We start from the raw sequence: 26,422 nt of genomic DNA on the forward strand, positions 1-26,422 counted from the left end.
AGGTCCAAGTTGGATGACCTCTCACTTACCTAAATTGAAATCCATTTGCCACAGTTTTGCCCATTCATTTATTGTATTAAATACTCTCTGTAATGTTCTGCTTCCATCTACTTTGCTTACAGTGCTGCCCATTTTGGCGTCATCTGCACTTGTCGCTCTCGATCCCGTCATCTTATATCAATGAGACCGACTGCACTGGGGTAAATTCACATTCAGCTCCAATCTCCTCATCATATTGAGACATTTTTTTTTTCACCTGTGTTGTGCCTTGGAAATTTCCGCACTCTGTCCTCTGGAGCTCAAACATTCTCTGGATATAATTCAATTCCACCAACAGCAAAACTGAAAAGATATCGGAAGCGAATTGGTGACTTTTCACTAAAAGCACAGAAACATGAGGGGTCATGCGGGATTTGAAGCTGAGATCGCGCGCATATCACATAACACAACCCTCCAAGCGAAAATCATACCCCTGGACCAACAAACCACTGATGCTGAAGTCGTGGAGTCAGTTGAAAGGTGCGCTGCCTCCCACAGCCGATCGGCCATCCTTTCAGACCTCTTCTGTCCATCCAATCTCGTTTTCTGTTCCGGTGCACAGCAATATCAAGTTGTACATTAACTACTTCCAGTCACCAATATTAGTCTCCCTTTAACAAATTGGTTTCGACTGTACGACTTGAATTATGAAGTAAGACGTTTCAGAATTAGTTGCTCTGAAACTACATTTCTTGGGAGGAGACTGAGAGGTGCAGATAAACAGCAAAACCTTGGAGTGCATGTCCACAGATCCCAGAAGGCAGCAGAACAGCTAGATAAGGTGGTTAAGAAGCCATAAAGAATATTCTCCTTTATTAGCCGAGGCATAGAATATAAGAGCAGGGGAGGTTCTGGTAGAAATTTATAAAACAATAGTTAGGCCACAGCAAGAATACTGCATACAGTTGTGGTCACCACATTACAGGAAAGATGTGATTGCACGAGAAAGGGTACAAAGGAGATTTAAGACAATGTTGCCAGAACTGGAGAATTTTAGCTATGAGATTAGATTGGATAAGCTGGGGTTGTTTGCTTTGGAACTGAGGAGGCTGTTGGGAGATTTAATTGAGGTGTATAACATTATGACGGGCCTCGATCGAGTGTATATTAAGGACCTATTTCCCTTCGTAGGGAGGTCAATAATCAGGATACATCAATCTTAGGTAATCGGTAGAATAATTAGAGGGGAGTGAATTTTTTTTTCCATCCAGAGGGTGGTGGGTGTGGGGGTCGGAAAATCACTGCCAGAAAGGGTGGGAGAGGCGGAAACCCTCATCGCATTGAAAAATAAAAACTTCAATATACACGTGAAGATCCGTAACCGACAAGATTAGGGACTAAACGCTGGAAAGTGAGATGAGGCTCGGTACCGATTTTTCGGCCGGCACAGGCACGATGTGCAGAATGGCTTCCTTCTTTGGCATAACTTTCTCGGATTCTATGATATCATTGCCGTCTGTCTCGGCATCGCGATAATATACACTCGACCAGAAGTATACTTTAATCAAATTGATGCTTTGTTTCACTGTGAGAGTGAAGAGACATAAGTGTGTAGACATTAGCTGCAGCAGCTGGGTTTCACCTTTACTTTTCCAACTGTCTCAGTCCTTTTTTTTACCTTTCTCTGCTGGTGTTGCAGGTGAGATCAGCCTTCGCCGTTCAAGGAAGCCTGAGAAGCCCGTCGGGCACAACAGAGAGAGAAGAGACAGAGACAGGGAAAGATAGAGAGATGCATGCAAAGAAAATAAAGAGTATAAATGTCAGGTTTTGCAAACGACCAGAATTTAAGTTACAGATTGGGAGAGATTCCTTCTCGGGTCTTGAAATCTTGCAAGAGAAGATTGGACGCTCAATTGAAAGCACCAGCCACGTTGAAGTATCTCTGATGCTGGGAGAGCGGTAAATGCAGTCAATTAACTCCAATTAATCTATTTGAGCATTGAAGAGATCTTTAAACAGTTGGGGGTTGCGAGCAGAATTCAAACCAATGCAGGAAAACCCCAATGGAGTTTTGAGACCAACGCTTGAACCACTCGGCCATCGCAGCTGTAAACGGCATGTTCGTTTAGACAGCATTCCATATAGGAGCATGTAACTTCTACAAAAGCCAGCATTGGTGGTTCAGGGGTAGAATTCTCGCCTGCCACGCGGGAGACCCGGGTTCGATTCCCGGCCAATGCAAGATCGTTTTGCATTCTGCACCAATGAGGAACTTTGGAACAGGATTGTGGTATTTGGTCCGTCGAGTCTGTTCCGCAACTCAATACGATCATGGCTGAGTTGTGACCGAAATCCCTGTGTCCGCCTTAGTCCCATATCTCGAAATATCTTTGGTAAACAAAAATCTATAAATCACGGGTTTGAAATTAACAATTGAGCTCGCATCAACTGCTGTTCATGGAAGAGATTTCCAAACTTCTCCAACACTTTGCTTGCAGAAGTGTTTCCCAACTTCACTCCTGAAAGTCTGACTCTAATGTTTAGCCTTTGTCCCCAAGTCCTAGACACCCCAACGAGCGGAAATAGTTTCTATCCATCTACCCCATCAGTTCCTCTTAATATCTTGAACATTTCGATCACATCAACCCTTAATCTACTAAATTGAAGGGAATACAACTATAGTTTGTGCAATCTCTCCTCATAATTTATTGCCAAGAGTCCAGTTATCTTTCTAGTAAATCACACTGCACTCCCTCCAAGGCCAATATATCCTTCCTAAGGTGCGGTGCCCAAAACTGAACACAGTACTCCAGGTGTGGTCCAACCAGAGCTTTGTGTAGCTGTAGCATAATGTCTATTCTCATCCTCTAAACATATAGGCCACCATTCCATTAGCCTTTTTGATTATATTCTGTTCGTGTCCATGACATGTACATGGACACCGAAGTTCCTTTGGAACTGCACAGTTTCGAATTTTTCACCTTTTATAAAGTATTCTGATCTATCCTTTTGAGGTCCAAAGTGGATGACCTCACACTTGCTTATATTGAAATCCATTTGCCACAGTTTTGCCCATTCATTCATTATATTAATGTCTCTCTGGAATTTACCAGAATGATACCCGGACTTCAAGGGTTAAGTTACGAAGAGAGATTACACAAATTGGGGTTGCATTCTCCAGAGTTTCGAAGGTTAAGGGGTGATCTGATCGAAGTTTATAAGATATTAAGGGGAACAGATAGGGTGGATAGAGAGAAACTATTTCCGCTGGTTGGGGATTTTGGAAGTCGGGGGCAATGTCTAAAAATTGGAGCCAGACCTTTCAGAAGCGAGATTAGAAAACATTTCTACACACAAAGGGTTGTAGAAGTTTGGAACTCTCTTCCGCAAACGGCAATTGATACTAGCTCAATTTATAAATTTAAATCTGAGATAGATAGTTTTTTGGCAACCAAAGGTATTAAGGGATATGGGCCAAAGGCAGGTATATGGAGTTAGATCACAGATCAGCCATGATCTTATCAAATGGCGGAGCAGGCACGAGGGGCTGAATGGCCTACTCCTGTTCCTGTGTTCCTATTCCTTTATAATCTGCACTGCTTATAACGCTGCCCATTTTGGTGTCATCGGCAAACTTCCATATGTCGCTCTCTATCCCGTCATCTAATATCAATGAGACCGCTTGAATCGGGGGAATTCACATTCAGCATCAATCTCTGCATCATCTTGAGACATTTTATTTACTTCACATGTGTTGCACTTTGGAAACTTCAGCACTCTGTCCTCTGGAGCTCAAACATGCACTTTAATCCTACCAACAGGAACACTGAAAAGATGTCAGAAGCTAATTGGTGAATTTTACACTCAACGTTGCGGAACAGCAAGAGTTTATCGGGGATTTGAGCCCGGGACTTCTCGGATATTAATCAACCAAAGCCCCCGAAGCAAGAATCATACATCTAGACCAGCCAGACGCTGTTACTTACATCATGCAGCCAGTGTAAAGTTTCGCTGTCTCCCATAGCCGATCGGCTACCCTTTCAGACCTCTTCTGTCCATCCAATCTCGTTTTCTATTCCGGTGTACAGCAATATCAAGTTGTACGCTAACTATTTCCAGTCACCAATATTAGTTTCCCTTTACTAAATTGGTTTCGTCTCTACGACTTATATTATCAAGCAAGACGTTTCAGAATTATTTGCTCGGAAACTACATTGCTTTGGAGGATACTGAGGGGTGTCAATAAAAAGAGGGACCTTGGAGTGCATGTCCACAGATCCCTGAAGGTTAGAGGACAGGTAGTTAAGGTGGTTAAAAAGGTATAAAGGATACTTTGCTTTATTAGCCGAGGCATAGAATGTAAGAGCAGGGAGGTTATTCTGGAACTGAATAAAACACTAGTTCGGCTACAGCTGGACTATTGCGTACAGTTTTGGTGACCACATTACAGGAAAGATGGGACTACACTAGAAATGGTACAGAGATTTACGACGATGTTGCGAAGAGTGGAGAATTTTGGCTATGAGGATAGATTGGATAGGCTGAGGTTGTTTTCTCTGGAACCGACGAGGCTGAGGCGAGATTTAATTGAGGTGTATAAAATTATCACGGGCCTCGATAGAGTGGATAGGAAGGACCTGATTCACGTAGCAGAGAGTTCAATAAAAAGGGGGCATAGATTTAAGGTAATTGGTAGAAGGATTAGAGTGGAGCAGATGGAATTTTCTTCCACCCAGCGGGTGGTGAGCGTCTGGAACTCACTGCCTGAGAGGGTGGGAGAAGCAGAAACCCTCATCGGGTTTAAAAAGGACTTTAACATGCACTTGAAGAGCCGTAACCGACAAGACTACGGACTAAACGCTGGTTAGTCGGGTGATGCTGGATATTTCTTTTCCGGCTGGTACAAACATGATGGGCCGAATGTGCCTCCGCGAACGTAAATTTTAATGATTCTATGATTCTATGATATAATTGCCGTCTGTCTCGGCATGGTGATAATATACACTCTCCCATAAGTATACTTTAATCAAATTGGTGTTTTGTTTCACTGTGAGAGTGAAGAGATCTTAATGTTTAGACATTGACTGCAGCAGCGGGGTTGCACCTTTACTTTTCCTACCGTCTCAACCTTTCTTTAACCTTCTCTGCTGGTGTTGCAGGTTCGATCAGCCAACTCCGTTCACGGAAGCCTGAGAAGTCCATCAGAGGGCAACACAAGAGACAGAGACAGGGAGAGATAGAGAAATGCATGCAAAGAAAATAAAGAGAATACATAGAATCATAAAATGGTGACAGCAGAGAAGGAGGCCATTCGTCCCATCGAGCTCGTGCCGGCTCGTTGTTAAAGCAATCAAGATAGTCCCATTCCCCCGCCCCTTCCCGTTAGCCCTGCATTTGTTTCCTATCAGGTATTTCTCCAATTCCTTTTTGAAAGCCACCTTTCAATCAGCGTATTCCAGATTACAACTGCTCGCTGGGTAAAGAACTGTTTCCTTACGTCGCCTTTGGTTCTTTTGCCAATCACCTTAAATCAGTGTCCTCTGGTTCTCGACCCTTCCGCCAATGGGAACAGGTTCTCTTTATTGATTTATTCCAACCCTTCATGATTTTGAACACTTCGATCAAATCTCCTCTTAACGTTCTCTGATCGAAGAACAACCCCAGCACCGGGTAAATGCGATCAATTAGCTTCAATTCATTTATTTGAGCATTAAACAGCTCTTTAAACATTACTGTGACATTATGGTAGCGCGGCCTCGCGGTCGAAGGTGTTAAATTTAATTTCTATAGAGGCGTGGGTTTGAATCCCACTGCTGTTAGAATTTCTGCCAAAGTTTATTTTGATCTGTTCACAGAAAACCCGATTGTAGTGCGATGGAGCAGAGGATGTGAAAGAAGCTGAAAGTGAAAGTGCAGATATTATTTTCATCACGGGGACAGGACACGTTTCCACAGGTGAGGGCCTCTCACCTTAAGATTCTTTCCAGCAGAGTGGGACAGTTGATCAGAGTGACCGGGCTCTAGCAGCGCAATCAGTCAGTGCGCGGTCCTTATATGACCGGACAAGGTCGGGAAATGGCGAGGTTGTTAGTTGAGTCTCACCGAGAGCAACGAATCCTTTTCCTTGTGAACATTTCGAACGGAGCTGAACGTATAATTGAGTGTTCCAAAATGCATCAATTATTTGTATCGCCACGTGGTTCCTCTTGTTGCAATATCAGATGAGATATTTAGTGTTATTAGTTTACAGGAGGGAGGCTGCGGTATTGGAGCCGCAAACTATGATTTTGATCCATCGACAAATTATGGGATTTAGCTTGAGCTTTAACCCTGCGCGTTCGACCGCTCAGTCACGATACTTTCCATCTTGCGAACATCAGGAGGTACTTTCACAGGAATAGAATTACTGCAAGCAAGAATTCTACCCCTCAAGCACCAAAGCTTGCACGGCAGCAGGATGCATGTGTCCAGTTGGAAACCTGTCTGAAGGAACATGCAATCTGACAGAGCCGGAAGTCCAGCAGATTGATTTTTGCGGTGAGCAGATGATGTGCCTCCATCTTGAGAGTGTTTCGCCAATCCAGCTCAGAGAGGATTAAGCATTATAAATTGGGGTGGGACTGGAGCCACTTGTATCAGAGGAAGTGGAGGGGGTTATTTCCCTTCCTTGACGAGCATTAATGATCCTGTTGCGGTTTTGCTGCAAAATTTCATTTCCCAGCGCCGAAATCACCGAACCCTGAACTAAAATTCAACGATGGTGAGATTCGGACACACAACTTTTGCAGTGATTAGAAGAAGTTCCACGTGCTACCCATGGCACCACAAATCGGCTGTCGATTAGGTTATTTCACGTTACCCATATGCTGCTTTGGAACTTTTGCTGCGGTGCAGTAAGTGGTCCAAAAGCTCAGTGGGGATTCATAGCGCTCCTGAGAAATCGACAGAGCAATGGTTTGTGCAATGCATAGTCCTCTCTCTCTCTCCCATTTGCTCACTCTCGCTTTCTCTCTTGAGCTTTCACTCTCCCCGTTTATCTCAAGAGGGCTGGAAAACAAAGGGGTAGATGTTATGTTACAGCTGCACAGAGCTCAGGCGACACCCCATCTGGAGGATTGCATTCAGTTCCGGGCACCCACCTCAGAAAGGATGTATTAACCTGGATGCTCGAGGGGCTGAATGGCTTACTCATGTTCCCAAGTTCCAAGGAATGGAACAATAATTCAAATATAGAGACCCTAATGTATCAGGATGAGTGAGTGAAGAATGTTTTTTGTTTGAAGTACTGATTTCATTAATTGAATACTCCCAGTGTCATACCTCTTTGCAGCCCAGTCCGGACAAACTGCTCGAACAGAGTGGCATTTTCTGTGAGGACACGAAAGACTTGTTCAGGCCATGTCAGTACCGAGTGTGGGTAGGCCTGAGCGTGAAATGGAAAAGTGAGGTGAAATACTCCCACAAGCAGCGGATGTCTCTGTTTCCATTTCCAAAATGCACGCACGCACGGGCCCATGATCCCCACTCACACTCTCCTTCCAATCTCACACACATCGCTTTGGTTTGAAATCGTGTATGTTTTCACAATGGGATTTAATTTGAAGAAAGCAGTGCTGTAACAACCCGGGGATATTGAAGAGATGCAGTACAAGAAGATACATCAAAGGCAAATGATAACAATGACTGTTCTCACACTGTGAGCTACAGTTAAAGGCTGACAACATTTAAAGTCTCATGCAGCAGGTCCGGGTCCAAATCTTTCACGTGGCATCTCCTTCTGTTTCTGTCACTCCTTTTCCTCCACGGAGAGTGGATTTGGAATTCCTGTGCGGCTACATTGCGCATTTTCCAGATCTGCTTCGAGCGCAATTCACTCCAGTTCATCAATTGCAGATATTAGTTTGATCAAGGGGAGAGGACACCTTTTCACAGACAAGGGCTGTTCATCCTATTGTTTTTCTAGCAGAGTAGGGCAGATGATCAAAGTAACCGGATTGGGTGAACTGTCCGTACAGGTGCCTGGTGGGCTCGTGGTTATGATTCGGCGTTCACACCTCTATAATTAATTACATGAAACCAAATAAACTCGACGAAAAGAGGAATATTTCTGTAAACACCATTAACCAACCTATAACATTATGTTGCAGACTGAAAGAGACGCCAACGTGGTTACCGAGTGACAGTCGCAAGTTTAATAATGATTTGTTTTGTATGTGAAACGCTTTTCAGACTGCATTTTAGGAGACTGGTTGTACAGGTGCTGGAGTAAAACATGCCATCATGTCGTGATCGCGGGTTTGATTCCTGTATGGGTTGATAAGGGGCTTTGTTTTGGGTATTCGTAATTTTAAAATCCAAGCTTTACAATCAGATCCACAGACAAATTCGCGGGACAATTTTATTGAATAACATCCATTGTAACTTTACCCCTGGGCCGGAGAAACAAGTCTTTCTTTTTCTTTTTCTTTCTCCGGTTTGCAGAGAAACGTTTAACTCGCGGCCTGTTCCCATTAATGATCATCAGCAACAACAGAAAGACAGAGCGGGTCTGACCGCACCGAGATGTGGAAAAAGGATCACTTTAGAACAAATGCATCAAATCAAATGGTCACCCGGCACCGAGAGAGGAAAAACCAAGAGGAAAAGGCAGAAGGTAACAGAGAAATAAAATCCAAATGCAGACGATACAAATATTTCCCATCGTTGATGTCTCTCTGTTCCATCCCCAATCCTTCAGTGGCGGGGATAAAATTTCACTGCAAATAAATGCGAGAATCGACCCAAAGAAGAAGAAACTAAATAACCAAAAACAGCCAAACACTGGATTACACCAAAGACCTTTAAGTTTTCAGTCCAATGCATTGGGACACCAAAGCAAATGCAACTTTTCGCCATTGTCTGGCAAGAAAATATCACCCCAGCGACGCCTTACTGTTCATTACTGCTCTTCATATATAAACATCACACTTATATATACCCAACCACAGTCCATAGATAAACACAGCACTCATATATTCACATCCACTGTTCAAGATATAAACACCGCACTCATACACACAACAGTTCATATATAAACATCGAACTTATATATACACACTCACAGTTCATATATAAACATCACACTCATATATACACACCCACAGTTCATATATAAACATCGCACTAATATATACACACACAGTTCATATATAAACATCGCACTCATATATACACACCCACAGATCATATATAAACATCGCACTCATAAATGCACACCCACAGTTCATATGTCAATACTGCACTCATATATATACATCCACAGTTCATATATAAACATCGCACACATATATAAACACCCACAGTTCATATACAAACATCGCACTCATAGAGACAAACCCACAGTTCATATAGAAACATCGCACTCATATATACATACCCACAGTTCATATGTCAATACTGCACTCATATATACAGATTCACTGTTCGTATATAAACATCTCACTCAAATACACTCACCCACAGTTCATATTTAAACATCGCACACCTATATATACAACGACAGTTCATATAGAAACATCGCACCCACATATACAAATCCACAGTCCATATATCAACATCGCACTCATATATACATATCCACATTTCATATATAAACATCGCACGCATATATAAACACCCACAGTTCATATATAAACATTGCATTCATATACACTCACCCACAGCTCATATATAAATAGCGCATTCATTGATAGTCACCCACAGCTTATATATTAAAATCGCATTTTTTTTATTCGTGCATGCGATGTGGGCGTCGCTGGCGAGACCAGCATTTATTGCCCATCCCTAATTGGCCTTCCAGAACTGCTGCAGTCCGTGCGGAGAAGCTTCTCCCACAGTGCTGTTAGGAAGGGAGTTCCAGGATTTTGACCCAGCGACGATGAAGGAACGGCGATATATTTCCAAGTCGGGATGGTGTGTGACTTGGCGGGGAACGTGCAGGTGGTATTGTTCCCATGTGTCTGCTGCCCTTGTCCTTCTAGGTGGTAGAGGTCGCGGGTTTGGGAGGTGCTGTCGAAGAAGCCTTGGCGAGTTGCTGCACTGCATCCTGTGGATGGTACACACTGCAGCCACTGTGCGCCGGTGGTGAAGGGAGTGAATGTTAGGGTGGTGGATGGGGTGCCAATCAAGCGGGCTGCTTTGTCCAGGATGGTGTCGAGCTTCTTATGTGTTGTTGAGCTGCACTCATCCAGGCGAGTGGAGAGTATTCCATCACACTCCTGACTTGTGACTTGCAGATGGTAGAAAGGCTTTGGGGGGTCAGGAGGTGAGTCACTCGCCGCAGAATATCTAGCCTCTGACCTGCTCTTGCAGCCACAGTATTTATATGGATGGTCCAGTTAAGTTTCTGGTCAATGGTGAGCCCCAGGATGTTGATGGTGGGTGATTCGGCGATGGTAATGCCGTTGAATGTCAAGGGCAGGTGGTTAGACTGTCGCTTGTAGGAGATGGTCATTGCCTGGCCCTTGTCTGGCGCCAATGTTACATGCCACTGATGAGCCCAAGCCTGGGTGTTGTCCAGGTCTTGCTGCATGCGGCTCGGACTGCTTCGTTATTTGAGGGGTTACGAATGGAACTGAACACTTTGCAATCATCAGCGAACATCCCCATTTCTGAACTTATGATGGAGGGGAGGTCATTGATGAAGCAGCTGAAGATGGTTGGGCCGAGGACACTGCCCTGAGGAACTCCTGCAGCAATGTCCTGGGGCTGAGATGTTTGGCCTCCAACAACCACTACAATCTTCCTTTTTGCTGAGTATGACACCAGCCACTGGAGAGTTTACCCCCTGATTCCCATTGATTTCAATTTTACTGGAGCTACTTGGTGCCACACTCGGTCAAATGTTGCCTTGAAATGAAGGGACATCACTCTCACCTCACCTCTGGAATTCAGCTCTTTTGTCCATGTTTGGACCAAGGCTGTAATGAGGTCTGCAGCCGAGTGGTGCTGGCGGACCACAAACAGAGCATCGGTGAGCAGGTTATTGGTGAGTAAGTGCCGCTTGATAGCACTGTCGACGACACCTTCCATCACTTTGCTGATGATTGATAGTGGACTGATGGGGCGGTAATTGGCCGGATTTGATTTGTCCTGCTTTTTGTGGACAGGACATACCTGGGCAATTTTCCTCGTTGTCGGGTAGATGCCAGTGTTGTAGCTGTACTGGAACAGTTTGGCTAGAGGCGCAGCTCGTTCTGGAGCACAAGTCTTCAGCACTACAGCTGGGATGTTGTTGGGGCCCATAGCCTTTGCTGTATCCAGTGCACTCAGCCGTTTCTTGATATCACGTGGAGTGATTCGAATTGGCTGAAGACTGGCTTCTGTGATGGTGGAGATATCTGGAGGAAGCTGAGATGGATCATCCACTCGGCACTTCTTCCTGAAGATGGTTGCAAACGCTTCAGCCTTGTCTTTTGCACTTACGTGCTGGATTCTGCCATCATTGAGGATGGGGATGTTTACACAGCCTCCTCCTCCCGTTAGTTGTTTAATTGTCCACCACCATTCACGACTGGATGTGGCAGGACTGCAGAGCTTTAATGTGATCCGTTGGTTGTGGATTCGCTGAGCTCTGTCTATGGCATGTTGCTTCCGCTGTTTAGCATGCATGTAGTCCTGAATTGTAGCTTCACTAGGTTGGAACCTAATTTTTAGGTACGCCTGGTGCTGTTCCTGGCATGCTCTTATGCACTCCACATTGAACCAGGGTTGATCCCCTGGCTTGTTTATTAATGGTAGAGTGAGGAATATGCCGGGCCAAGATATTACAGATTATGCTGGAATACGATTCTGCTGCTGTTGATGGCCCGCAACACCTCATGGATGCCCAGTTTTGAGCTGCTAGACCTGTTCTGAATCTATCCCATTTAGCACGGTGGTAGTGCCACACAACACGTTGGATGGTATCCTCAGTGCGAAGACGGGACTTCATCTCCACGAGGACGGTGCGGTGGTCACTCCTACCAATACTGTCATGGACAGATGCATTTGCGACAGGTAGATTGGTGACGACGAGGTCAAGTAACTTTTTCCCTCGTGTTGGTTCTCTCACCATCTGCCGCAGTTCCAGTCTGGCAGCTGTGTCCTTCGGGCCTCGGCCAGCTCAGTCAGCAGTGATACGACCGAGCCACTCTTGGTGATGGACATTGAAGTCCTCCATCTAGAGTACATCCTGTGCCCTTGCTACCCTCAGTGCTTCCCCCAAGTGGTGTTCAACATGGAGGAGGATTGATACATCAGCTGAGGGAGGGCGGTTGGTGGTAATCTGCAGGAGCTTTTCTTGCACTTGTTTGACCTGATGCCATGAGATTTCCTGGGGTCCAGAGTCAATGTTGAGGACTCCCAGGGCCACTCCCTCCTGACTGTATATCACTGCACCGCCACCTCTGGTCGGTCTGTCCTGCCGGTGGGACAGGACATGCAAAGGGATGGTGATGGAAGAATCTTGGACGTTGGCTGAAAGGTATGATTCTGTAAGTATGGCTATGCCAGGCTGTGGCTTGACTAGTCAGTGGGACAGCTCTCCCAATTTTGGCACAAGTCCCCAGATGTTAGTGAGGAGGACTTTGCAGGGTCGACTGGGCTTGGTTTGCCTTTGTCGTGTCTGGTGCCTAGCGGTCCGATGCCGGGTGGTCCGTCCGGTTTTATTCTTATTATGACTTTTATTAGCGAGATTTTACAACTGAGTGGCTTGCTAGGCCTTTTCGTAGGGCAATTAAGAATCAACCACATTGCTGTGGCTCATTTATACTCACTCACAGTTCACATGTAAACATCGCATTCATATATACTCACCCACAGTTCATATATAAACATCGCACTCATATTTTTACACCCACAGTTCACATATAAACATCGCTCTCATATATAAACTCATTCGGTTTATAAAGCAACAGCGCGCTCATACACCCACACCCAGTTTATAGTAGCAGATCGGTACCGATCGCCGATAGAGCTCTCAGATTCCGAGAGTCCGAAGGAGCAGCGACCGAACAAATTCTGGATCTCATCCTTAACACAGACCGGTCGATCCACCTGTAAAATTACATCGCACTTGGATATCAGGGAGGGTAATGGTTTCTGAGAATGTATCAGGGAGCCTAATGGCTTCTTAGTGGCGATCCATCGGGGCAAGGGGATCTCAGAGAGGGGAAGGGACTGTCAGAGGGTATCAGAGAGTGCAAGGGGATCTCAGAGCGGGGAAGGGATAGTCAGATGTCATCAGAAAGTGTCAGGGGGCTCAGAGAAGGGAAGGGACTGTCAGAGGGCATCGGAGAGTACATTAAGAACTGAGAGAGGGGAAGGACTGCCGAGTCTGAGAGAGTGTAAGGGGGCTCAGGGCAGATCTGTGTAAGGGGCACTCAGTGGGTATGAGAGAAGGTAAAGAACGCTGACAAGGTTCAAAGATGATCATGGACTCTCTGAGGTCAGAGACAGAGTGTATCAGAGAAGTTAAGGAGCTCAGCGAGAATCAAAGAGGGTAAGGGGGGCTCAAGATGTATCAGAGAGGCGAATGGATCCAGAGATGTCATCTTCTAAATGTTACAATTTCTAACCTTCAACATTTTTTATAACAGCAATAAATGAAGCCGATTGAACCGATAATCTGCCGTGTCCCATCTGGAGGGAATGAGAAGGTAGAATCGGGAGGGACTGGATATTTGGCAACGCTCAAGGTTTCATTTCACACAGCTCAGTGTTGTGTCTGTTTTTTAACTCGATTTCATGAACTCGAGAAAAGACGTTGCAATTTGAAAATTTTATTACCCATTGTGAAAAATAGAACACAAATGCGCCCAACGTGGGGCTCGAACCCACGACCCTGAGATTAAGAGTCTCATGCTCTACCGACTGAGCTGGCCGGGCTGGTTGCTAAAATTTTTCCCATTCTATTATTGTAGAGAGACAGCTGTTGGCTTTGCTGCAGGGGTTCAGTTCGTTCTGCAATCTCAGGGTTTCTCCTTCTGTGCACCTGATTTTCATTCTGGAGTCAGTCTGATGCCTTTTGCACGTCATTCAGCACCACGCTGAGCTGAAAAGGAACATCGGAACAGGAGAGGGCCATTCAGCCCCTCTTCCTGCTGTGCCATTCAATTCGATCATGACGTGATCTGCAACTCAACTCTCCTTCCCCGCCTTGGACACAAATCCCTTGGAACCCAAACCGAGAAATGATCGACCAATATCAGTCTTGAAAATTTGAATTGAGCCACAATCCACATCCTTTTGGCCGAGAGAGTTCCAGCTTTCGGCCGTATTTTGTTTGCTAAAGTAATTCCTGATTTCTTGCCTGATTGGTCTGTCTCCAATTTCAAGATTAAAACACCTCATTATGGATTCCGCCAACATAGAGAGAGATGACACAAAGATAGACAGAATTATAAGCAGTGTGGATGGAAGAATGAGATTACAGAGAGATATTACTCGATTAAGTGAATGGGCAAAACTGCGGCAAATCGATTTCAACGCAAGCAAGTTTGAGGCCGTCCACTTTGGACCTCAAAAAGATAGATCACAAAACATATTAATGGATGTCACTCCAAAAAATTAAACTTGTGACATTTTGTGTGGATTCGCTTGTTTCTGAAGTCTGCCAAACTTTGAAAAGTTACCGAAATATTGCATTAGGAACCTTATGGCCAGTTCGGGGATCGAACCCGCGACCTTGGCGTTATTCGCACCACGCTCGAACCAACTGAGCTAACAGGCCATGTGTACATCTTAGCTTTATGGGCTTACCCACGTGTTGGGTAGTTTGTGTTTATTTTTACACCGGCTGACACGGTTTTTGGACGAATGTTGATAACACCACATCCCTTTAACATTGTTACTTGTTTCTGCATAGATTGTCGATGATCTTGATCAAAATTAACAAACAAAGAGCACTTTAATGTAACAAATTAAATTCCGATCAATATTATTTTACTAACAATCAACAGCCCATCCATAAAACACTGCCCCGTTATAAAACCTGTGGGCAGGACCCTGAGCGACTGTGAAAATGATATCACCGCAACGTGATTCCATCACGCTGCGTTTTGACGTTGCGTCAGATGTCTGTCTGTCTATCTGTCTGTCTGTTTATCCGTCTGATTGGGTCTCGGCCTTATTCTCAGGCCAGGCTTTTTGTTTGCTGGCTGCAGGCCTCGCTCCCCGACTGACTGAACAACTGCCGGGCCGTGTGTCAGAATCAATGACTGTGACTGACTGTCTGCCCATTTATGGCCACATTTCTGAGTTCCTGCCTTCGCTCTGTGTCGCAGGCCTGTCTCTGTCCCTTAGGATCACAACACACCCACAAGCTTCACGACTGAACGCAGGTTTGGTCATTCTGTCCTCGCAGGTCCTTCGGAAGCTAATGATTTTGAACTGAATTATTTTTCCTGAGTGTCTTGTGAAGTTTTGTTCAGTGATATGTTTGCGAAAGAGAACGGAGGAAACAGTTAGTGTGCAATTCGCCATTTCTCTACATCGGAATAGAAAACGTGATTGGATGGATAGAAGAGGTCTGAAAGGATGGCCGATCGGCTGTGGGTGGCACCGAATTCTGCAGTGGCTGCAGTGGTTCATTACCGGTAATGAAAATGAGGTAATATACTACCACAAGCTGCCGGTGAAAATCATTCAATTTCCCAAACTTGACCCACCGAATCAAATGAAGCTCCTGGGAAAGCTGCAAGACAACGCCGGTCTATCGGGCATCGTTTGAAGCAACTGGCAGTTTAAAGTGGCATCGACAGCCATGCAAGTACTGCCATGTGCCGCTGCGATCGCCGAGTGGTTGAAGCGTTAAATTCAAGATCAAATTGAGTTTTCCTTCGCAGGTTTGATTTCTGCTCGCTGAATTATTGTTGAAAGATCCGTTCAATGCTCAAATGAATGAACTGGATCTAACTCACTTCATTTATCTCTCTCAGAGCATGAGAGATATTCGAGCGTGGCCGGCGCTTTTAATTGGGTGCCCAATGTACTCTTGCAAAATTCAAATACACAAGAAAGAATCTTGCCCAATCTGCAACTAAAATTCTGCTACTTTGCAGAACCACCCATTTATAAGCGACTTTATTTACATGAATCTCTCTATCTCTCCTTGTCTCTTGTCTCTATGTTGTCCCCTGATGGACTTCTCAGGCTTCCTGGAACGGTAAAGGCTGATCGAACCTGCAACACCAGCAGGGAAAGGTAAAGGAAAAAAAGACTGAGACGGTCGGAAAAGTAAAGGTGCAACCCAGCTGATAAATTCGTAGCTAATGTCTCCACATTTTTGTCTCTTCGCCCTCACAGTGAAAGAAAACAGCAATCTGAGTAAAATATACTTATGATAGCTTGTGTACTCTGACGATGCCGAGACAGATGCCAATGCAGCTTCAGATGAACTAATTCTGAAAAGTATTATTTGAAAAAACAAGTCGTACAATGTAAACGAATTTAGTAAAGAGAGGCTAATATTGGTGACTGGAAATAGGTCGTGTACAACTTGATATTGCTGTATTTTGGAATAGAAAACGAGATTGGGTGGACAGAAGCGGTTGGAAAGGATAGCCGATCGGCTGAAGACTATGGTGAAATTTTAGACCGGCTGCAGGGCTTTCTAGCAAGCGGCTCGTTGGTCTAGGGGTATGATTCTCGCTTTGGGCGTTTTTCTAATGGAATATGCGAGAGGTCCCGGGTTCAAATCCCGGACGAGCCCTGTTATCTCACTGCTTTTTAGTGAAAAGTCACCAATTGGATTCAGACATCTTTGCAGTTGTTCGAATTGAATTATGTTTGAGCTCCAGAGGACAAAGTGCAGAAGTTTCCAAGGCGCAACACACACGGAGTAAATAAAATGTCTCAAGATGATGTGGAGATTGAAGCTGAATGTGAATTTACCCCAATTTCGGCGGTCTCATTGATATTAGATGACGGGATCGAGAACCACATATCCAAGTTTGCCGATGACACAAAGATAGACAGAATTATAAGCAGTGTGGATGGAAGAATGAGATTACAGAGAGATATTACTGGATTAAGTGAATGGGCAAAACTGCGGTAAATGGATTTCAACGTAAGCAAGTTTGAGGCCGTCCACTTTGGACCTCAAAAAGATAGATCAGAAAACATATTAATGGATGTTACTCCAAAAAATTGACCTCATGACATCTTGTGTGGATTCGCTTGTTTCTCAAGTCTGCCAAACTTTTAAAAGTTACCAAAATATTGCAATTGGAACCTTATGGCCCGTACGGGGATCGAACCCCCGACCTTGGCATTATTAGCACCACGCTCTAACCAACTGAGCTAACCGGCCATGTAGACATCTTAGCTTTATGGGCTTACCCGCGTGTTGGGTAGTTTGTGTTTATTTGTACACCGGCTGACAGGGTTTTACAACGAATATTGAATAAACCACATCCCTTAAACATTTTTACTTGTTTCTGTATATACTGTCGAGGATGTAGATCAAAATTAACAAACAAAGAGCACTTTAATGTAACAAATTAAATTCCGATCAATATTATTTTACTAACAATCAACAGCCCATCCATAAAACACCGCCCCGCTTTAAAACCTGTGGGCAGGACCCTGAGCTGCTGTGAAAATGATATCACCGCAACGTGATTCGATCACGCTGCGTTTTGACGTTGAGTCAGATGTCTGTCTGTCTATCTGTCTGTCTGTTTATCCGTCTGATTGGGTCTCGGCCTTATTCTCAGGCCAGGCTTTTTGTTTGCTGGCTGCAGGCCTCGCTCCCCGACTGACTGAACAACTACCGGGCCGTGTGTCAGAATCAATGACTGTGACTGACTGTCTGCCCATTTATGGCCACATTTCTGAGTTCCTGCCTTCGCTCTGTGTCGCAGGCCTGTCTCTGTCCCTCAGGATCACAACACACCCACAAGCTTCACGACTGAACGCAGGTTTGGACAGTCTGTCCTCGCAGGTCCTTCGGAAGCTAATGATTTTGAACTGAATTATTTTTCCTGAGTGACTTGTGAAGTTTGGTTCAGTGATATGTTTTCGAAAGAGAACGGAGGAAATAGTTAGTGTGCAACTCGACATTTCTCTACATCGGAATAGAAAACGTGATTGGATGGATAGAAGAGGTCTGAAAGGATGGCCGATCGGCTGTGGGTGGCACCGAATTCTGCAGTGGCTGCAGTCGTTCATTACCGGTAATGAAAATGAGGTAATATACTACCACAAGCTGCCGGTGAAAATCATTCAATTTCCCAAACTTGACCCACCGAATCAAATGAAGCTGCTGGGAAAGCTACAAGACAACGCCGGTCTATCGGGCATCGTTTGAAGGAACTGGCAGTTTAAAGTAGCATCTACAGCCATGGAAGTACTGCCATGTGCCGCAGCGATCGCCGAGTGGTTGAAGCGTTAATTTCAAGATCAAACGGAGTTTTCCTTCGCAGGTTTGATTTCTGCTCGCTGAATTATTGTTTAAAGATCCGTTCAATGCTCAAATGAATGAACTGGATCTAACTCACTTCATTTATCTCTCTCAGAGCATGAGAGATACTCGAGCGTGGCCGGCGCTTTTAATTGGGTTCCCAATGTACTCTTGCAAAATTCAAATACACAAGAAAGAATCTTGCCCAATCTGCAACTAAAATTCTGCTACTTTGCAGAACCACCCATTTATAAGCGACTCTATGTTGTCCCCTGATGGACTTCTCAGGCTTCCTGGAACGGTAAAGTCTGATCTAACCTGCAACACCAGCAGGGAAAGGTAAAGGAAAAAAAGACTGAGACGGTCGGAAAAGTAAAGGTGCAACCCAGCTGATAAATTCGTAGCTAATGTCTCCACATTTTTGTCTCTTCGCCCTCACAGTGAAAGAAAACAGCAATCTGAGTAAAATATACTTATGATAGCTTGTACACTCTGACGATGCCGAGACAGATGCCAACGTAGCTTCAGATTCACTAATTCTGAAAAGTATTATTTGAAAAAACAAGTCGTACATTGTAAACGAATTTAGTAAAGATAGGCTAATATTGGTGACTGGAAATAGGTCGTGTACAACTTGATATTGCTATATTTTGGAATCGAAAACGAGATTGGGTGGACAGAAGCGGTTGGAAAGGATAGCCGATCGGCTGAAGACCATGGTGAAATTTTAGACCGGCTGCAGGGCTTTCTAGCAAGCGGCTCGTTGGTCTAGGGGTATGATTCTCGCTTTGGGCGTTTTTCTAATGGAATATGCGAGAGGTCCCGGGTTCAAATCCCGGACGAGCCCTGTTATCTCACTGCTTTTGAGTGAAAAGTCACCAATTGGATTCTGACATCTTTGCAGTTGTTCGAATTGAATTATATTTGAGCTCCAGAGGACAAAGTGCAGAAGTTTCCAAGGCGCAACACACACGGAGTAAATAAAATGTCTCAAGATGATGTGGAGATTGAAGCTGAATGTGAATTTACCCCAATTTAGGCGGTCTCATTGATATTAGATGACGGGATCGAGAACCACATATCCAAGTTTGCCGATGACACAAAGATAGACAGAATTATAAGCAGTGTGGATGGAAGAATGAGATTACAGAGAGATATTACTCGATTAAGTGAATGGGCAAAACTGTGGCAAATGGATTTCAACGTAAGCAAGTTTGAGGCCGTCCACTTTGGACCTCAAAAAGATAGATCAGAAAACATATTAATGGATGTTACTCCAAAAAATTGACCTCATGACATTTTGTGTGGATTCGCTTGTTTCTCAAGTCTGCCAAACTTTTAAAAGTTACCAAAATATTGCAATAGGAACCTTATGGCCCGTACGGGGATCGAACCCGCGACCTTGGCGTTATTAGCACCACGCTCTAACCAACTGAGCTAACCGGCCATGTAGACATCTTAGCTTTATGGGCTTACCCGCGTGTTGGGTAGTTTGTGTTTATTTTTACACCGGCTGACAGGGTTTTACAACGAATATTGAATAAACCACATCCCTTAAACATTGTTACTTGTTTCTGTATATACTGTCGAGGATGTAGATCAAAATTAACAAACAAAGAGCACTTTAATGTAACAAATTAAATTCCGATCAATATTATTTTACTAACAATCAACAGCCCATCCATAAAACACTGCCCCGCTTTAAAACCTGTAGGCAGGACCCTGAGCTGCTGTGAAAATGATATCACCGCAACGTGATTCGATCACGCTGCGTTTTGACGTTGAGTCAGATGTCTGTCTGTCTATCTGTCTGTCTGTTTATCCGTCTGATTGGGTCTCGGCCTTATTCTCAGGCCAGGCTTTTTGTTTGCTGGCTGCAGGCCTCGCTCCCCGACTGACTGAACAACTACCGGGCCGTGTGTCAGAATCAATGACTGTGACTGACTGTCTGCCCATTTATGGCCACATTTCTGAGTTCCTGCCTTCGCTCTGTGTCGCAGGCCTGTCTCTGTCCCTTAGGATCACAACACACCCACAAGCTTCACGACTGAACGCAGGTTTGGACAGTCTGTCCTCGCAGGTCCTTCGGAAGCTAATGATTTTGAACTGAATTATTTTTCCTGAGTGACTTGTGAAGTTTGGTTCAGTGATATGTTTGCGAAAGAGAACGGAGGAAATAGTTAGTGTGCAACTCGACATTTCTCTACATTGGAATAGAAAACGTGATTCGATGGATAGAAGAGGTCTGAAAGGATGGCCGATCGGCTGTGGGTGGCAGCGAATTCTGCAGTGGCTGCAGTGGTTCATTACCGGTAATGAAAATGAGGTAATATACTACCACAAGCTGCCGGTGAAAATCATTCAATTTCCCAAACTTGACCCACCGAATCAAATGAAGCTGCTGGGAAAGCTACAAGACAACGCCGGTCTATCGGGCATCGTTTGAAGCAACTGGCAGTTTAAAGTAGCATCTACAGCCATGTAAGTACTGCCATGTGCCGCTGCGATCGCCGAGTGGTTGAAGCGTTAAATTCAAGATCAAATCGAGTTTTCCTTCGCAGGTTTGATTTCTGCTCGCTGAATTATTGTTGAAAGATCCGTTCAATGCTCAAATGAATGAACTGGATCTAACTCACTTCATTTATCTCCCTCAGAGCATGAGAGATACTCGAGCGTGGCCGGCGCTTTTAATTGGGTGCCCAATGTACTCTTGCAAAATTCAAATACACAAGAAAGAATCTTGCCCAATCTGCAACTAAAATTCTGCTACTTTGCAGAACCACCCATTTATAAGCGACTTTATTTACATGAATCTCTCTATCTCTCCTTGTCTCTTGTCTCGATGTTGTCCCCTGATGGACTTCTCAGGCTTCCTGGAACGGTAAAGGCTGATCTAACCTGCAACACCAGCAGGGAAAGGTAAAGGAAAAAAAGACTGAGACGGTCGGAAAAGTAAAGGTGCAACCCAGCTGATAAATTCGTAGCTAATGTCTCCACATTTTTGTCTCTTCGCCCTCACAGTGAAAGAAAACAGCAATCTGAGTAAAATATACTTATGATAGCTTGTACACTCTGACGATGCCGAGACAGATGCCAACGTAGCTTCAGATTCACTAATTCTGAAAAGTATTATTTGAAAAAACAAGTCGTACATTGTAAACGAATTTAGTAAAGATAGGCTAATATTGGTGACTGGAAATAGGTCGTGTACAACTTGATATTGCTATATTTTGGAATCGAAAACGAGATTGGGTGGACAGAAGCGGTTGGAAAGGATAGCCGATCGGCTGAAGACTATGGTGAAATTTTAGACCGGCTGCAGGGCTTTCTAGCAAGCGGCTCGTTGGTCTAGGGGTATGATTCTCGCTTTGGGCGTTTTTCTAATGGAATATGCGAGAGGTCCCGGGTTCAAATCCCGGACGAGCCCTGTTATCTCACTGCTTTTGAGTGAAAAGTCACCAATTGGATTCTGACATCTTTGCAGTTGTTCGAATTGAATTATATTTGAGCAACAGAGGACAAAGTGCAGAAGTTTCCAAGGCGCAACACACACGGAGTAAATAAAATGTCTCAAGATGATGTGGAGATTGAAGCTGAATGTGAATTTACCCCAATTTATGCGGTCTCATTGATATCAGATGACGGGATCGAGAACCACATATCCAAGTTTGCCGATGACACAAAGATAGACAGAATTATAAGCAGTGTGGATGGAAGAATGAGATTACAGAGAGATATTACTGGATTAAGTGAATGGGCAAAACTGCGGCAAATGGATTTCAACGTAAGCAAGTTTGAGGCCGTCCACTTTGGACCTCAAAAAGATAGATCAGAAAACATATTAATGGATGTTACTCCAAAAAATTGACCTCATGACATTTTGTGTGGATTCGCTTGTTTCTCAAGTCTGCCAAACTTTTAAAAGTTACCAAAATATTGCAATAGGAAAGATATGGCCCGTACGGGGATTGAACCCGCGACCTTGGCGTTATTAGCACCACGCTCTAACCAACTGAACTAACCGGCCATGTAGACATCTTAGCTTTATGGTCTTTCCCGCGTGTTGGGTAGTTTGTGTTTATTTTTACACCAGCTGACAGGGTTTTACAACGAATATTGAAGAAACCACATCCCTTAAACATTGTTACTTGTTTCTGTATATACTGTCGAGGATGTAGATCAAAATTAACAAACAAAGAGCACTTTAATGTAACAAATTAAATTCCGATCAATATTATTTTACTAACAATCAACAGCCCATCCATAAAACACTGCCCCGCTATAAAACCTGTGGGCAGGACCCTGAGCTGCTGTGAAAATGATATCACCGCAACGTGATTCGATCACGCTGCGTTTTGACGTTGAGTCAGATGTCTGTCTGTCTATCTGTCTGTCTGTTTATCCGTCTGATTGGGTCTCGGCCTTATTCTCAGGCCAGGCTTTTTGTTTGCTGGCTGCAGGCCTCGCTCCCCGACTGACTGAACAACTACCGGGCCGTGTGTCAGAATCAATGACTGTGACTGACTGTCTGCCCATTTATGGCCACATTTCTGAGTTCCTGCCTTCGCTCTGTGTCGCAGGCCTGTCTCTGTCCCTTAGGATCACAACACACCCACAAGCTTCACGACTGAACGCAGGTTTGGACAGTCTGTCCTCGCAGGTCCTTCGGAAGCTAATGATTTTGAACTGAATTATTTTTCCTGAGTGACTTGTGAAGTTTGGTTCAGTGATATGTTTGCGAAAGAGAACGGAGGAAATAGTTAGTGTGCAACTCGACATTTCTCTACATTGGAATAGAAAACGTGATTCGATGGATAGAAGAGGTCTGAAAGGATGGCCGATCGGCTGTGGGTGGCAGCGAATTCTGCAGTGGCTGCAGTGGTTCATTACCGGTAATGAAAATGAGGTAATATACTACCACAAGCTGCCGGTGAAAATCATTCAATTTCCCAAACTGGACCCACCGAATCAAATGAAGCTGCTGGGAAAGCTACAAGACAACGCCGGTCTATCGGGCATCGTTTGAAGCAACTGGCAGTTTAAAGTAGCATCTACAGCCATGTAAGTACTGCCATGTGCCGCTGCGATCGCCGAGTGGTTGAAGCGTTAAATTCAAGATCAAATCGAGTTTTCCTTCGCAGGTTTGATTTCTGCTCGCTGAATTATTGTTGAAAGATCCGTTCAATGCTCAAATGAATGAACTGGATCTAACTCACTTCATTTATCTCCCTCAGAGCATGAGAGATACTCGAGCGTGGCCGGCGCTTTTAATTGGGTGCCCAATGTACTCTTGCAAAATTCAAATACACAAGAAAGAATCTTGCCCAATCTGCAACTAAAATTCTGCTACTTTGCAGAACCACCCATTTATAAGCGACTTTATTTACATGAATCTCTCTATCTCTCCTTGTCTCTTGTCTCGATGTTGTCCCCTGATGGACTTCTCAGGCTTCCTGGAACGGTAAAGGCTGATCTAACCTGCAACACCAGCAGGGAAAGGTAAAGGAAAAAAAGACTGAGACGGTCGGAAAAGTAAAGGTGCAACCCAGCTGATAAATTCGTAGCTAATGTCTCCACATTTTTGTCTCTTCGCCCTCACAGTGAAAGAAAACAGCAATCTGAGTAAAATATACTTATGATAGCTTGTACACTCTGACGATGCCGAGACAGATGCCAACGTAGCTTCAGATTAACTAATTCTGAAAAGTATTATTTGAAAAAACAAGTCGTACATTGTAAACGAATTTAGTAAAGATAGGCTAATATTGGTGACTGGAAATAGGTCGTGTACAACTTGATATTGCTATATTTTGGAATAGAAAACGAGATTGGGTGGACAGAAGCGGTTGGAAAGGATAGCCGATCGGCTGAAGACTATGGTGAAATTTTAGACCGGCTGCAGGGCTTTCTAGCAAGCGGCTCGTTGGTCTAGGGGTATGATTCTCGCTTTGGGCGTTTTTCTAATGGAATATGCGAGAGGTCCCGGGTTCAAATCCCGGACGAGCCCTGTTATCTCACTGCTTTTGAGTGAAAAGTCACCAATTGGATTCTGACATCTTTGCAGTTGTTCGAATTAAATTATATTTGAGCTCCAGAGGACAAAGTGCAGAAGTTTCCAAGGCGCAACACACACGGAGTAAATAAAATGTCTCAAGATGATGTGGAGATTGAAGCTGAATGTGAATTTACCCCAATTTAGGCGGTCTCATTGATATTAGATGACGGGATCGAGAACCACATATCCAAGTTTGCCGATGACACAAAGATAGACAGAATTATAAGCAGTGTGGATGGAAGAATGAGATTACAGAGAGATATTACTCGATTAAGTGAATGGGCAAAACTGTGGCAAATGGATTTCAACGTAAGCAAGTTTGAGGCCGTCCACTTTGGACCTCAAAAAGATAGATCAGAAAACATATTAATGGATGTTACTCCAAAAAATTGACCTCATGACATTTTGTGTGGATTCGCTTGTTTCTCAAGTCTGCCAAACTTTTAAAAGTTACCAAAATATTGCAATAGGAACCTTATGGCCCGTACGGGGATCGAACCCGCGACCTTGGCGTTATTAGCACCACGCTCTAACCAACTGAGCTAACCGGCCATGTAGACATCTTAGCTTTATGGGCTTTCCCGCGTGTTGGGTAGTTTGTGTTTATTTTTACACCAGCTGACAGGGTTTTACAACGAATATTGAAGAAACCACATCCCTTAAACATTGTTACTTGTTTCTGTATATACTGTCGAGGATGTAGATCAAAATTAACAAACAAAGAGCACTTTAATGTAACAAATTAAATTCCGATCAATATTATTTTACTAACAATCAACAGCCCATCCATAAAACACTGCCCCGCTTTAAAACCTGTGGGCAGGACCCTGAGCTGCTGTGAAAATGATATCACCGCAACGTGATTCGATCACGCTGCGTTTTGACGTTGAGTCAGATGTCTGTCTGTCTATCTGTCTGTCTGTTTATCCGTCTGATTGGGTCTCGGCCTTATTCTCAGGCCAGGCTTTTTGTTTGCTGGCTGCAGGCCTCGCTCCCCGACTGACTGAACAACTACCGGGCCGTGTGTCAGAATCAATGACTGTGACTGACTGTCTGCCCATTTATGGCCACATTTCTGAGTTCCTGCCTTCGCTCTGTGTCGCAGGCCTGTCTCTGTCCCTTAGGATCACAACACACCCACAAGCTTCACGACTGAACGCAGGTTTGGACAGTCTGTCCTCGCAGGTCCTTCGGAAGCTAATGATTTTGAACTGAATTATTTTTCCTGAGTGACTTGTGAAGTTTGGTTCAGTGATATGTTTGCGAAAGAGAACGGAGGAAATAGTTAGTGTGCAACTCGACATTTCTCTACATTGGAATAGAAAACGTGATTCGATGGATAGAAGAGGTCTGAAAGGATGGCCGATCGGCTGTGGGTGGCAGCGAATTCTGCAGTGGCTGCAGTGGTTCATTACCGGTAATGAAAATGAGGTAATATACTACCACAAGCTGCCGGTGAAAATCATTCAATTTCCCAAACTTGACCCACCGAATCAAATGAAGCTGCTGGGAAAGCTACAAGACAACGCCGGTCTATCGGGCATCGTTTGAAGCAACTGGCAGTTTAAAGTAGCATCTACAGCCATGTAAGTACTGCCATGTGCCGCTGCGATCGCCGAGTGGTTGAAGCGTTAAATTCAAGATCAAATCGAGTTTTCCTTCGCAGGTTTGATTTCTGCTCGCTGAATTATTGTTGAAAGATCCGTTCAATGCTCAAATGAATGAACTGGATCTAACTCACTTCATTTATCTCCCTCAGAGCATGAGAGATACTCGAGCGTGGCCGGCGCTTTTAATTGGGTGCCCAATGTACTCTTGCAAAATTCAAATACACAAGAAAGAATCTTGCCCAATCTGCAACTAAAATTCTGCTACTTTGCAGAACCACCCATTTATAAGCGACTTTATTTACATGAATCTCTCTATCTCTCCTTGTCTCTTGTCTCGATGTTGTCCCCTGATGGACT

The 26,422-nt window shown here is 44.3% G+C and overlaps 11 non-coding genes across 11 annotated transcripts; 5 read left to right on the forward strand and 6 right to left on the reverse strand.

Annotated features, from left to right (window-relative positions):
• Positions 1-2,149: 2,149 nt before the first annotated feature.
• Positions 2,150-2,220, forward strand: trnag-gcc (transfer RNA glycine (anticodon GCC)). Its single transcript has one exon. It is a non-coding gene; the product is annotated as a tRNA-Gly (tRNA).
• Positions 2,221-13,811: 11,591 nt separating this feature from the next.
• On the reverse strand, positions 13,812-13,884 carry trnak-cuu (transfer RNA lysine (anticodon CUU)). The gene has a single exon. It is a non-coding gene; the product is annotated as a tRNA-Lys (tRNA).
• Positions 13,885-14,654: 770 nt separating this feature from the next.
• On the reverse strand, positions 14,655-14,728 carry trnai-aau (transfer RNA isoleucine (anticodon AAU)). The gene has a single exon. It is a non-coding gene; the product is annotated as a tRNA-Ile (tRNA).
• Positions 14,729-16,618: 1,890 nt separating this feature from the next.
• On the forward strand, positions 16,619-16,708 carry trnap-ugg (transfer RNA proline (anticodon UGG)). The gene is given in 2 exon segments: positions 16,619-16,654; positions 16,673-16,708. It is a non-coding gene; the product is annotated as a tRNA-Pro (tRNA).
• A 526-nt stretch (positions 16,709-17,234) lies between these two features.
• Positions 17,235-17,308, reverse strand: trnai-aau (transfer RNA isoleucine (anticodon AAU)). The gene has a single exon. It is a non-coding gene; the product is annotated as a tRNA-Ile (tRNA).
• A 1,849-nt stretch (positions 17,309-19,157) lies between these two features.
• Positions 19,158-19,247, forward strand: trnap-ugg (transfer RNA proline (anticodon UGG)). The gene is given in 2 exon segments: positions 19,158-19,193; positions 19,212-19,247. It is a non-coding gene; the product is annotated as a tRNA-Pro (tRNA).
• A 526-nt stretch (positions 19,248-19,773) lies between these two features.
• On the reverse strand, positions 19,774-19,847 carry trnai-aau (transfer RNA isoleucine (anticodon AAU)). Its single transcript has one exon. It is a non-coding gene; the product is annotated as a tRNA-Ile (tRNA).
• A 1,890-nt stretch (positions 19,848-21,737) lies between these two features.
• Positions 21,738-21,827, forward strand: trnap-ugg (transfer RNA proline (anticodon UGG)). Its single transcript is given in 2 exon segments — positions 21,738-21,773; positions 21,792-21,827. It is a non-coding gene; the product is annotated as a tRNA-Pro (tRNA).
• A 526-nt stretch (positions 21,828-22,353) lies between these two features.
• trnai-aau (transfer RNA isoleucine (anticodon AAU)) lies at positions 22,354-22,427 on the reverse strand. The gene has a single exon. It is a non-coding gene; the product is annotated as a tRNA-Ile (tRNA).
• A 1,890-nt stretch (positions 22,428-24,317) lies between these two features.
• trnap-ugg (transfer RNA proline (anticodon UGG)) lies at positions 24,318-24,407 on the forward strand. The gene is given in 2 exon segments: positions 24,318-24,353; positions 24,372-24,407. It is a non-coding gene; the product is annotated as a tRNA-Pro (tRNA).
• A 526-nt stretch (positions 24,408-24,933) lies between these two features.
• trnai-aau (transfer RNA isoleucine (anticodon AAU)) lies at positions 24,934-25,007 on the reverse strand. The gene has a single exon. It is a non-coding gene; the product is annotated as a tRNA-Ile (tRNA).
• Positions 25,008-26,422: the final 1,415 nt, after the last annotated feature.

Source organism: Heptranchias perlo, chromosome 20 (genome assembly GCF_035084215.1).
Source record: "Heptranchias perlo isolate sHepPer1 chromosome 20, sHepPer1.hap1, whole genome shotgun sequence".
NCBI lineage: Eukaryota > Metazoa > Chordata > Chondrichthyes > Hexanchiformes > Hexanchidae > Heptranchias > Heptranchias perlo.